The 10,555-nt window shown below is 44.0% G+C and overlaps 1 non-coding gene across 1 annotated transcript; it reads left to right on the top strand.

The window, feature by feature from the left end:
• The first annotated feature begins 5,085 nt into the window (after positions 1-5,085).
• Positions 5,086-5,164, top strand: TRNAI-GAU. The gene has a single exon. It is a non-coding gene; the product is annotated as a tRNA-Ile (tRNA).
• The last annotated feature ends 5,391 nt before the right edge of the window (positions 5,165-10,555 follow it).

Below are 10,555 nucleotides of genomic sequence, written 5' to 3'. Positions count from 1 at the left end.
CAGAGACCTGTGTGCTCTTTCAATGATACCTTGTCCTTGAGGGTTGTAAGGGATTCCATGCTTCAATTGTACTCCCATATTATCACAAAATTTTTGGAAAGTTTTACTGGTATAAGCAGGTCCGTTATCTGTCTTTAACATTTTTGGCTTGCCCCACGCTGCCCAAGCGGCAAGGCAGTGTGCAATGACTTGGTGGACTTTTTCTCCTGTCTCAGCAGAGGCAAATAATATTTGAGAACATGTGTCTACTGACACATGCAGGTATTTGATTTTTCCGTACTCTGAATGATGAGTGACATCCATTTGCCAAATGTCTCCTGGGACGAGACCTCTAGGGTTAACTCCCACAGATGGGATATGCTGTTGAGTAACACAATTTCCACAAGCTCGGACTATGTCTCTAGCGGCCGCTCGCGGTATACTAAACCGCTTAGCCAGGGTACCTGCATTGATATGAAATTTGGCGTGGAACTCTCGGGCTTGCTGATATGGTGTCAGCACGGGGAAGACGTGTGGCTGTCGAGTGGCCACATCTACTATGTGATTTCCTTGGGCCACGGGACCAGGTAGGCCTGAATGGGCCCTAATGTGAGTTGTGTAAAAGGGATGTTGCCTAGTATGAATCGTCTTTTGCAGCTCGAGAAAGAATGTGCTTACAGTGGAGGAGCATTTTATAATGCCCACAGTTTCTAGGATTTGTAGAGAATTTACGACATAAAGGGAATCAGAGACAATATTCAGGGGGCCAGGAAACTCTCTCAGGACAGTAATAGTAACCTGCAATTCAACCCACTGCGGTTTTTGTGGTTGAAAAAACACTGTTTTGGGAGTGTCCCCTTCCACACAATACGCCCCTGTACCGGAGCTGGAGCCATCCGTGTACACGGTGAGGGCGTTCGCTAGTGGCCTAGACGAAGTCACTTTGGGAAAGATTACCGGATGTTGGGTGACAAACTGTAAGAGGGGGTCTTTGGGATATTGGTTATTAATACATCCCGAAAAGGTGCATCGGAGAACAGCCCATTGATCTATGCATCCGGTAAGCACCTCAATTTGTGGGAGAGAGTAGGGTACTCTAAGGTTTTTTGGTGGTTGGCCAAGGTGTTGGATGGCCTTCTTGATGGCCTCCAGGGCCAGATCTGCAACTGCGGTAGGGTAATGCTCTAAGATCTTTTTTGGAGAAACTCCGGGGTGGATCCAGAGTAATGGCCCCTGTTGCCACAGCACCGCCGTGGGCTGTGACACCGTCGGCAGCAGGCAAGCTTCGAAAGGCTTATCAGGGTTTATTCTTTTTAACGTGGCACTACTGAGTGCCTGTTCTACTTGGCATAGTGCTTGTCTCGCTTCAGGGGTGAAGGACCGGGGCGAAGCTAAGTCCGGATCCCCTTTAAGCAAGTCAAACAAGGGTCTTAATTCGGCATTGGGTAACTTCAGATATGGGCGAACCCAATTTATATCTCCCATGAGTTTTTGTAAGTCATTGAGGGTGTTCAGTTTATCTAACCTGAGAGACACCTTTTGGGGGGAGACTTGAGTAGACGTAAGTTTTGCTCCCAGGAAGGTGACAATCTCGGTCATCTGGATCTTCTCTGGGGCTATTTCAAGATTGACCTCTCTAAGTGCAAGAACCAAATGTGATAGTGCAGCGTTAAGGAGATCTGGGCTTTCATGAGTCAGCAAGATATCATCCATGTAATGAAGGATCCTTACTTTGGGGAATTGCTGCCGGGTATCGGCCAACTGTGCAGCGACATACAACTGACACATGGTAGGGCTGTTGGTCATGCCCTGGGGCAGGACTGTCCACTCAAAGCGGTGACAGGGCCCCTCTTGGTTTAGAGAGGGCACAGTAAAAGCAAATTTTTGGGTATCCTCTGTGTGAAGTGGGATAGAAAAGAAACAGTCTTTGATATCTAAGATGATAACAGGCCAACGCTCTGGCAGGGCCGAAAGGAGGGGCAACCCCATCTGAACGGGCCCTAAAGGCTCCATGCAATTATTGATGGCTCTTAAATCGTGCAGCAACCTCCACTTGCCTGATTTTTTCTTTATAACAAAAATAGGGGTGTTCCAAGGTGATGTGGAGGGAATGAGGTGGCCCTCTCTTAGCTGATCTGACACCAGAGTGTGTAATGCGGAGAGCTTTTCCCGTGATAAGGGCCACTGAGGCACCCAAACCGGAGATTTGGTCTTCCATTTTAGCTTTATGGGTGTGGGTGGGAACATTCCCTCAGTGGCCCCCAGGAAAAACCCAGGCCTTGCTTGACAATGTTGGAGGTAGCTTGTATGGGCTCTACACGTCCCTGTAACGAGGCTCCTAAGCCTTTGCCAGGGACATATCCCATTCCTTTTAACAATCGCTTAGAGGTTGGGGAGCAACCACTGGTCAAGGTAACGTCCATCTGGGTAAGAACGTCTCTTCCCCACAGGGAAACAGGCAGGGCTAATACATATGGCTGAAAACTACCTTGGTGTCCTTCTTCGTCTGCCCAATGAAGGGCAGCGGCACTCAGCATGGGTGCCGAAACCTGGCCTATTCCTCTGATGATATCTTCCGCCTTGCACGTCGGCCAGGTAGAGGGCCAGTCCTGTTGTCTTATAATTGACCGATCGGCCCCGGTATCTAGCAGGCCTAGGAAAGATCTGCCTTGTACCTTGATAGTCAGCATGGGTCGAGACTCCAGAGACATATGGAAGCCCTCAAAAACTTCTCCTGAAGACCCAAATCCCTTATCTCCTCTCTGTCTGGGTCTACTCTGAAAGAGTGTATGCAAGCTGGGTAGGAGCAAGAGCTGTGCCAGCTTGTCACCTTTTGCAATGACCAGCGTACCTTGCTGAGATTGTACCATAATCTGGACGTAACCTGTGGAATCTGAATCCACAACACCTGGTATGACACTTAGTCCCTTTAGGGCTGTGGATGCTCTCCCTATTATGAGCCCAACAGTCTTTGCTGGCAAGGGCCCTTTAAAGGAGGTCCCTACCAACTGGACACCCATGGAGGGGGTCAGTACGAGTCTGGAGGTGGCACAGAGGTCCAGTCCCGCTGACCCAGGGGATGCGCGAATTTGGGCGGGCTTCGTGTTGCCGGATGGCATGCAGGGGGGCCCACCGAAAGGGTGGACCCCCCCTGCCCGTTTTTTGGGTCCTGTTCAGGACGGCCAGAAAGGCGCACACCTTGCGCATCGAAGGCTGACCTACAGTCTTCTGCACGATGAGGTCCCTTGTGGCAACGGCCACATAGCCTGGTTGCTGCATATGGTCTACCAAACTGTGGAGTGGCAGGTGGTTGACCTTTATTGGGACAGTTCCTCTTAATATGTCCCAGCTGGCCACAATGATAACATCCTCTGGGCTTCATTTCTAGTTCTTTAGATTTCTTTGCAGACACTTGCAAGGAGTTGGCTAGCATGGCAGCTAGACCTGCATTAGTTAACGGGCTGCCAGCATCTCTGCAAAGCCGAACCCAGTCCGTCAGCTGTTTTCCTCTGTTTTGTGCTAAAATAACTTTACATTCTTTATTACACTGTTCAAATATCATTTGTTTAACTACAGTCTCTGCCACCCCTGGATCTGAGAAAATTCTCTCGGCTGCAGTTTGCATTTTGGCTACAAAGTCCACAAAAGGTTCTGTGGGGCCCTGATGAATATTACTGAGCGAGGCTTGAGCCTCTCCCTCACCTGTCAGCTTTTTCCAAGCTCCCACGAAACAACGGAAGATTTGGGCATAGACCTCTTGAGGGAACCGCGTTTGATTTTGGGCATGGGCTCCCCTCCCCAACAGCATGTCTGTATTCCACGCGCCATGTCTTCCCGCTGCGTTCCTAGCCGCTTGTTCCTCAGCTAACTCTTCAAACCACGCTTTCCAATCTATAAATCGGCCTGGTGGCAAACAAGCACGGGCTAACTGAACGATATCTGCGGGCGTATGATTTAGGGCGGAGAGGTTTTCAACCATGTTCAGGGTATAAGGGGCATTGGGGCCGTACTGATGGATGGCCTGCCTTAGCTCTTTCAAAAGTTTGTAATCATATGCTTCATATTGGTTGTTGCCTTGGTGGTTAATAATAACCGGGTACATTTCTGGGGATGGTTCTGGCTTAAGTGGTTGGTACCCACCTAGTATACCGAAAGGCCTAAAGGTGAAAGAGGGGACCCATTTCCAGAAATGCCTCCCTCCACATTCTGATGGTATGGGGTCTAGGGGGCCTGAGTATTCAGGTGGGGGATACGGCTGTGGATGCCCCTCCCCCGGCCCGCCTGCAAGGGGCTCCGGGTCCCGCAAAGGCGGACCATCGTGATTATCGGATTCGGGCACTAGTGGGAGCTCTCGGCAAGGGCCTTTGGCGGAGCCGCTCAACCAGCCCACCGGAAGCCGCGGCGTTTTTTGTGACGCGGCGACAGGAGCCGGCGGGGTGGAAGGCCGCGTGGGTGGGGCGGGAGGCTCCTCCCAAGCAATTAATGGAGGCGCTTCCGCTCCCTCACCGTCATCACTACCCGATTCTGAGGCAGAGGTGTCCGAGCTACCACCACTCAACTCTGGCTGCTTGCCTTTATGAGAGCCGGCCGCAGATGACACCGACTGGGTTTCTTGGAGAGCGTGCCGTACCTCTTGCAAGGCGGAGGACGGACTTAGGCCTGTAGTCGACTCCAGTTCAAGGACCGCGCGGACGGTCTCCCATATAGGGACTAGAATTGGATCCAGACAAACGCCCATCTGACGCGCCCGGTCTATATCGTGACCAAGCTTCAGCCAAGAGGGCAGACTGAGGCTGCCGGTGGAGGGAAACCAAGGGGCAAAAGTTTCAACATCATCGAGAAACCTCTGTAGGGAGCTTTTCTTAACTGAGATACCCCTCTGCTTCAGGAGGGTTTTTAAAGGAGCCAATAAAGGCGAACTTCCAGACTGCCCCATGCTTGCAGTCGGCGCTGTACTTTAACCACTCGGAGAGCTCTTCCGAGTCCCCGGGACCGCCTGAGAACCCACGGGCCCTGACTCTCACGTAAAAGAAACACTCACCTTCTCGCGCTGATCAGGCGCGGGAAGTCTGCTGCAGTGAAAAAGGAGCGAGGCGAAAGGTATGTGCCCCGTACGGTTAGCTCAGTTGGTTAGAGCTTGGTGCTGATAACGCCAAGGTCGCGGGTTCGATCCCCGTACGGGCCACCACTTGTCCGGCGCCTTCTCGCTCGGTCCCGCGCGTCCTGTCCTCGGCCGGCAAGGAGAACAGAGGGAAAGAGGGAGAGACGCAGACAAACTGACACTTGAGGTACGCAATGGCAGTGAATGCAAGCCTTTTACTGGAGCCAGGAAGAAAATTTTCTCTGTTACATATTCCACACGAGGCCCTATACCCCGTGGGAGAACAACCTCTATGCGGCCGTCAGGCACGGCTCCCTGTGGGCTGTCTCCCCGAGGCTAGCCCGGGTAATTTCTTATATACAATAGTTACAACCAATGTGCTGGCAGTACGCAAGCGTGTACAATAGGCTAGCAGCAACCGCTGCCTCATGCGTCATATGCGGAAGCAGGATACGGGCGCCATCTTGGCTCAAACGATGGGCGGGGGCTACTCTGGAGCAGGTCGCGGCGTGTCCACTAGGCCCTAACCCGGAAAGCGGCTCCCCACAGTACCTTACAGAGGCCACACAGCTTAGGTCTTTGCTTTCACATACCTTAGTTTAATAAGAGACTGAATAGTGTTGAATCAATCAAGTACTATTTGTAATAACCATGTTTTTTCATTATTTTTAAATCTTTGGGCTTGTATTTCATCAAATCCTCCAAAACAGCTTTAAAAAAAAAGTAATAGTAATGGGTACTACATCTATATTGGTCCATGTTGTCTATAAACTTAAGTTTCATATTTTGGGATTTGATTTATATTGTGTAACTGAAATAACTGAATACAGAAAAAGTGGAAAGTACCTGTTAAAATTTCTGAAAATAGCAATAAAATGTATACCTCTGTAATAGTTGCAGAAGCAATAACATTATTTGAAAATTTGAGTATCTTATAATTCACCTCTGTATTAATAAATGTCCTCCAAAGAAACAGAACTAATAGGAGATGATAGATAGATAGATAGATAGATAGATAGATAGATAGATGAAGATAGATATGAATAGATTGTTTATAAGTTCATCAACCATGGGGATTGGCACATCTGAATTCCTTAAGGCAGGCCACAGTTGAAAATTTGAAGTTGAATTCCTTAAGAGAAGCAGGTTGGCTGAAGTAGAGGCAGCAGTTCTTCTTTCTGACTTCTGAAATTCTCAGTTCTGTTTTTTAAGACCAGCAATGGAGTGGATGAGGAGACTCCCTTCATTCTTGAGAGCAATCTCCTTTGTGGATTACAGATGCAATCAGCCATAGATACATGCAAATAATGATTGATGCTAATCTATCTGTGAAATACCCTCGTAATAACAATCAAGCCAGTGCTTGCTTGCTTATGAAAAAAATGGACACCATAATCTAGCCAAGTTGACACATAAAATTAACCAAAGTGGATCATATACTGTATCACCAATAAAGTCTCAGCAAATCGCAAAAATGTACAATCACAGAGTGTATTTTTGTCTTCAGAAGAATTAAGTTAGGAATCAGTAACAAAAAATTAAATAGAAAATCCTAGTTGTTTGGGAATTGAACAATATGCTTCTAAATAACACATGAGCCAAAGAAGTTATATTAATGGAAATTAAGAGATATTTTAAATTGAATTAAATGAAAATATATCATATCAAAACTCTAAAGGATGTAGCTAAAGCAGCGCTTAAAAGGAAATACTAGCTTTAAATGCATTGATTAGGAATGAAGTCATAAAATTATTGATCTAAGCACCCATTTCAATAGCTAAAACAAAAACATCAAATAAATCTCATATAAATAAAATGACAGAATTCTAAAAATAAGAACAGAAACCAAAGAAATATAAAATATATATTTAAGAGGGAATCAACAAATTTAATAGCTGTTCACTTGAACAGTCTGAAAAAATTGTAGTTTCTGGTCATCAAGATGGTGAAGTAAGTCACTCCAGGGTGCTCCATCCCTGCATAAAAACTTTAAGCAACAAAAAGGATCTGTCAGAGCCATCATTCTCAAAGCTCCAGAAAATGATTAAGAGGTTGCAATAACAGGGCAAGCGCCAAATCATAAAAAAGCAGCCTAAAAAAAGTAAGATCGTGGGGTGCCCTGGCTGTCCCCTCCCCATTCCCTCACTGGTTTAGCATGGAGCCAGCTCTCATTCCCATTAGAGGCACCCAGTCGTGGTCCCAACAGACTAGAGTAACCCTCCTACACATACTGGGAGCATGTATGTGTGTACCAATCTCTCTACTGGTGGCCTGAAGTACTGAACCAAGACATGTGTCACAGATATTGGAACAGGCTCATCCTCCCAGAATTTGCCCTTCATGTAGATGGCAGTTCACAGAGCTCTCCTACAGAAAGCTGCAAGAACACAGTCAAATTGCAGCTGCCTGGGGGAAAGGTTTGCTGACTGTCAAACATAAAGTACATTGTCTGAAACCATGAGGAAACACTATTTCCTAGGGTAGAATGGGCATTTGTATCCCTGTAAATGAAAGAATTCTTAGGGCCATGTGTGCAAGCCTAGGAAATAAAAATTTCCGTAGAGGGATACAAAAGCTGATTGGGGTTGGCAGAAGAAGGAATCAGTATACTTCAAGATAGCATAGTTGAAATTATTCAGTCTGCAGAGCAGAAAGAAAAAGAGAATGAAGAAAACTGAACAAAGCCTTGAGAGACCTATGGGATACCATCAAGCATACCAATGTATGCATTGAGTGAGTTCCAGAAGGAGACAAAAGAGAGAGGGGGTCAGAAAGAATATTTGAAGATATCACAGCTGAAAACTTCCCAAATTTGATGAAGAACATACATAAATATACACATCCAAGAATCTCAGTGAACTCCAAATAAGATAGATAAACTCTCTTGATGGCATATGCTAGTCAAACTTTCAAGTTGAAGATAAAGAGATAATTCTGAAAGTCACAAAAGAGAAGTAACATGACGTACAAGTGATATAAACAAGACTAGATGCTGATTTCTCACAGGAGGCCATGGAGGAAAGAAAGCAGTGGGATAAGATATTTAAAATGTTGAAAGGAAAAAAAAAAAAAAAAGCCAACCAAGAATTCTAAACCTGGCAAAACTGTCTTTCAAAACTGTAGAAGAGATTTAGACATTGCCAGATACACAAAAGCTAAGGGAATTCATCACCACTAGACCAGAACTACAAAAAAAAAAAAAAAAAAAAAAAAAAAAAAGGCTAAAGGGAGCTCTTAAGGTTGAAATGTAAGCTAGACAAATAGTCATATTGATTATATTTTTGTTCGTAACTCTATTTTTTACTTCCTAAAGGATCCAAAATGCAAATGCATAAAAAGCAATGGTAACTCAATGGTTTTGGACTCATAAAGTACAAACATGGAATTTGTCACAAAAACTGCAAAATGGTGGGGGGACAGAGAAATATAAGAACAGTGTTTCTATATGCTATCAAGGTTAAGTTGATACCAAAGTGAATGAGAATGTTATACAAAATAGGATGTTAAATTTAAGCCCCATGGTTACCACAAAGAAAATATTAGGAAAATATTCACAGAAAGAAATGAGAAGTGATTCAAAAAAGGCATTATGAAAATGGGCAAAAGACTTGAATAGGCATTTCTCCACGGAAGATATACAAATGGCCAATAAATTCATGAAAAGATGTTCAAAATGAAAAGTCATTAGGGAAATGCAAATCAAAACCACAATGAGATACCATCTCACACCCACTAGAATGGCTATTATTTTAAAAATGGAAGGTAACAAGTGCTGACAAGAATGCAAAGAAATAGGAACCTTAGTACTTTTTTGATGGGGATGTAAAATGGTGCAGCTGTTGTAGGATAGATTTTAATGATTCCTCAAAAAGTTAAACATAGAAAATCATATGACCCAGCAATCCCATATCTCAGCATATATCCAAAGAAGTGAGAGTAGGGAATTGGACAGCTATTTGTACACCAATATCCATAGCAGCATTATTATAATAACCAAAACAAGGAAGCAACCCAAATCCTCATGAGCAGATGAATGAGTAAGCAAAATTTGGCATATAAACAATGGAATATTATTCAGCCCTAAAAAGGCATGAAGCTCTGATGCCTGCTACTACATGGATGAAACTTGAAGACATCATGTTGAGTGAAATAAGTGAGAGACAAAGGGACAGATGTACAAATCCACTTAGATGAAATGACTAGAACATGCAAATTCATGGAGACAAAGTAGAGAACAGGTTATCAGGATACAGGAGGAATGACAAGGGGAAATTATTGTGTAATGAATGGGTGCAGGTTTTCTATTTGGGGTGATGGGAAAGTTCTGGTAATGTGAGGGTAACACAACATTATAAATATGATTAATCCCACTAAATTATATGCTTGGGTGTGGTTGAGATGGGAAAGTTCATGTTGTATAAATGTTTCCATATTTTTTTAAAAGTGATAGATTAAAAAGATGACAACTAAAGGTGATACTTGATCCCAAACTGGATCTAATGGAGGGGAAATACCCAGAAGAATATTACTGGGACATACGAAAAGATTGTAGTATAGACTGTAAGCTTTATTTCAATTTTAAATTTCTTGAACTTGATAACTGTAAGTAAGGTGGTTATGTAAGTGAATACTTGTTTTTAGGAAATGTACATGAAAGTATTAAGTGCTCAAAGAGCATGATATATACAACCTAATCTCAAATGTTTATAAAATATATAAATAAATAGAAAGATAGGTAGATGGATAGAATTGATAGCTGGATATGTAGAAAAATACTCAATATAATTCTTTACCTGGAAAATGCTTGGTATAGTCTTCAGTAGTAAAAAACAAACAAAAAAAAAGTTTATTAAGATCACTTCAAGCAACCTTGAGTTATTCTAAGCATAAAAAGCCCTTGTTAAAATAACTTGCTGCTGCTCTAATCTCAACAACAACAAAACTTATTCTCTGTTCCCAGGAACTTTCCCATCATTGCCTGCAGGAGAAGGCAAGGGATATCACCATATAGTCTGATAACCAGTGTCTTCCTGAAAAACAAGCCTGAATGAGGAGAGGACTTCAAGATAACATGAGAATTACCAAACAGCTTTTTCTCTTCTATTTTTTCCCCTTCTACTTTCTTCTGGATCCTAGCCATTCCTTTGTCTGTTTGGGGTTATAAAAGCCCAGACCCACTCTTCTCACTCTGAACTGGTCTTGGAAAGTTTTTTTTTTTTTTTTTTTCCTCCAGTTCCTTGTTGATGCATCTTCAATAAACTCAGCTTCTCAACAAAGCAAAGAGTCTTGTTCTTCTGTTTGATGCAGTATCAGGCAGGCCTGACTATTTAGGGCCATGATTTCTGAGGGCAACAGAGTGGTAAGGCAAATGTGGCAAAGTGTTTAATGTTGTTGGATCTGGGTGTCTGTGTGGAGGGTATATGGGAGTTCTCTGTATAGGGTTTATACTATTTTTGTAACTGCTGCAAGTTTGAA

This window comes from Choloepus didactylus, chromosome 4, assembly GCF_015220235.1.
Source record: "Choloepus didactylus isolate mChoDid1 chromosome 4, mChoDid1.pri, whole genome shotgun sequence".
In the NCBI taxonomy this organism is placed as follows: Eukaryota; Metazoa; Chordata; class Mammalia; order Pilosa; family Megalonychidae; genus Choloepus; species Choloepus didactylus.
Note: the sequence above shows the minus strand (reverse complement) of the source record. Positions and strands in the feature narration are given on the sequence as shown.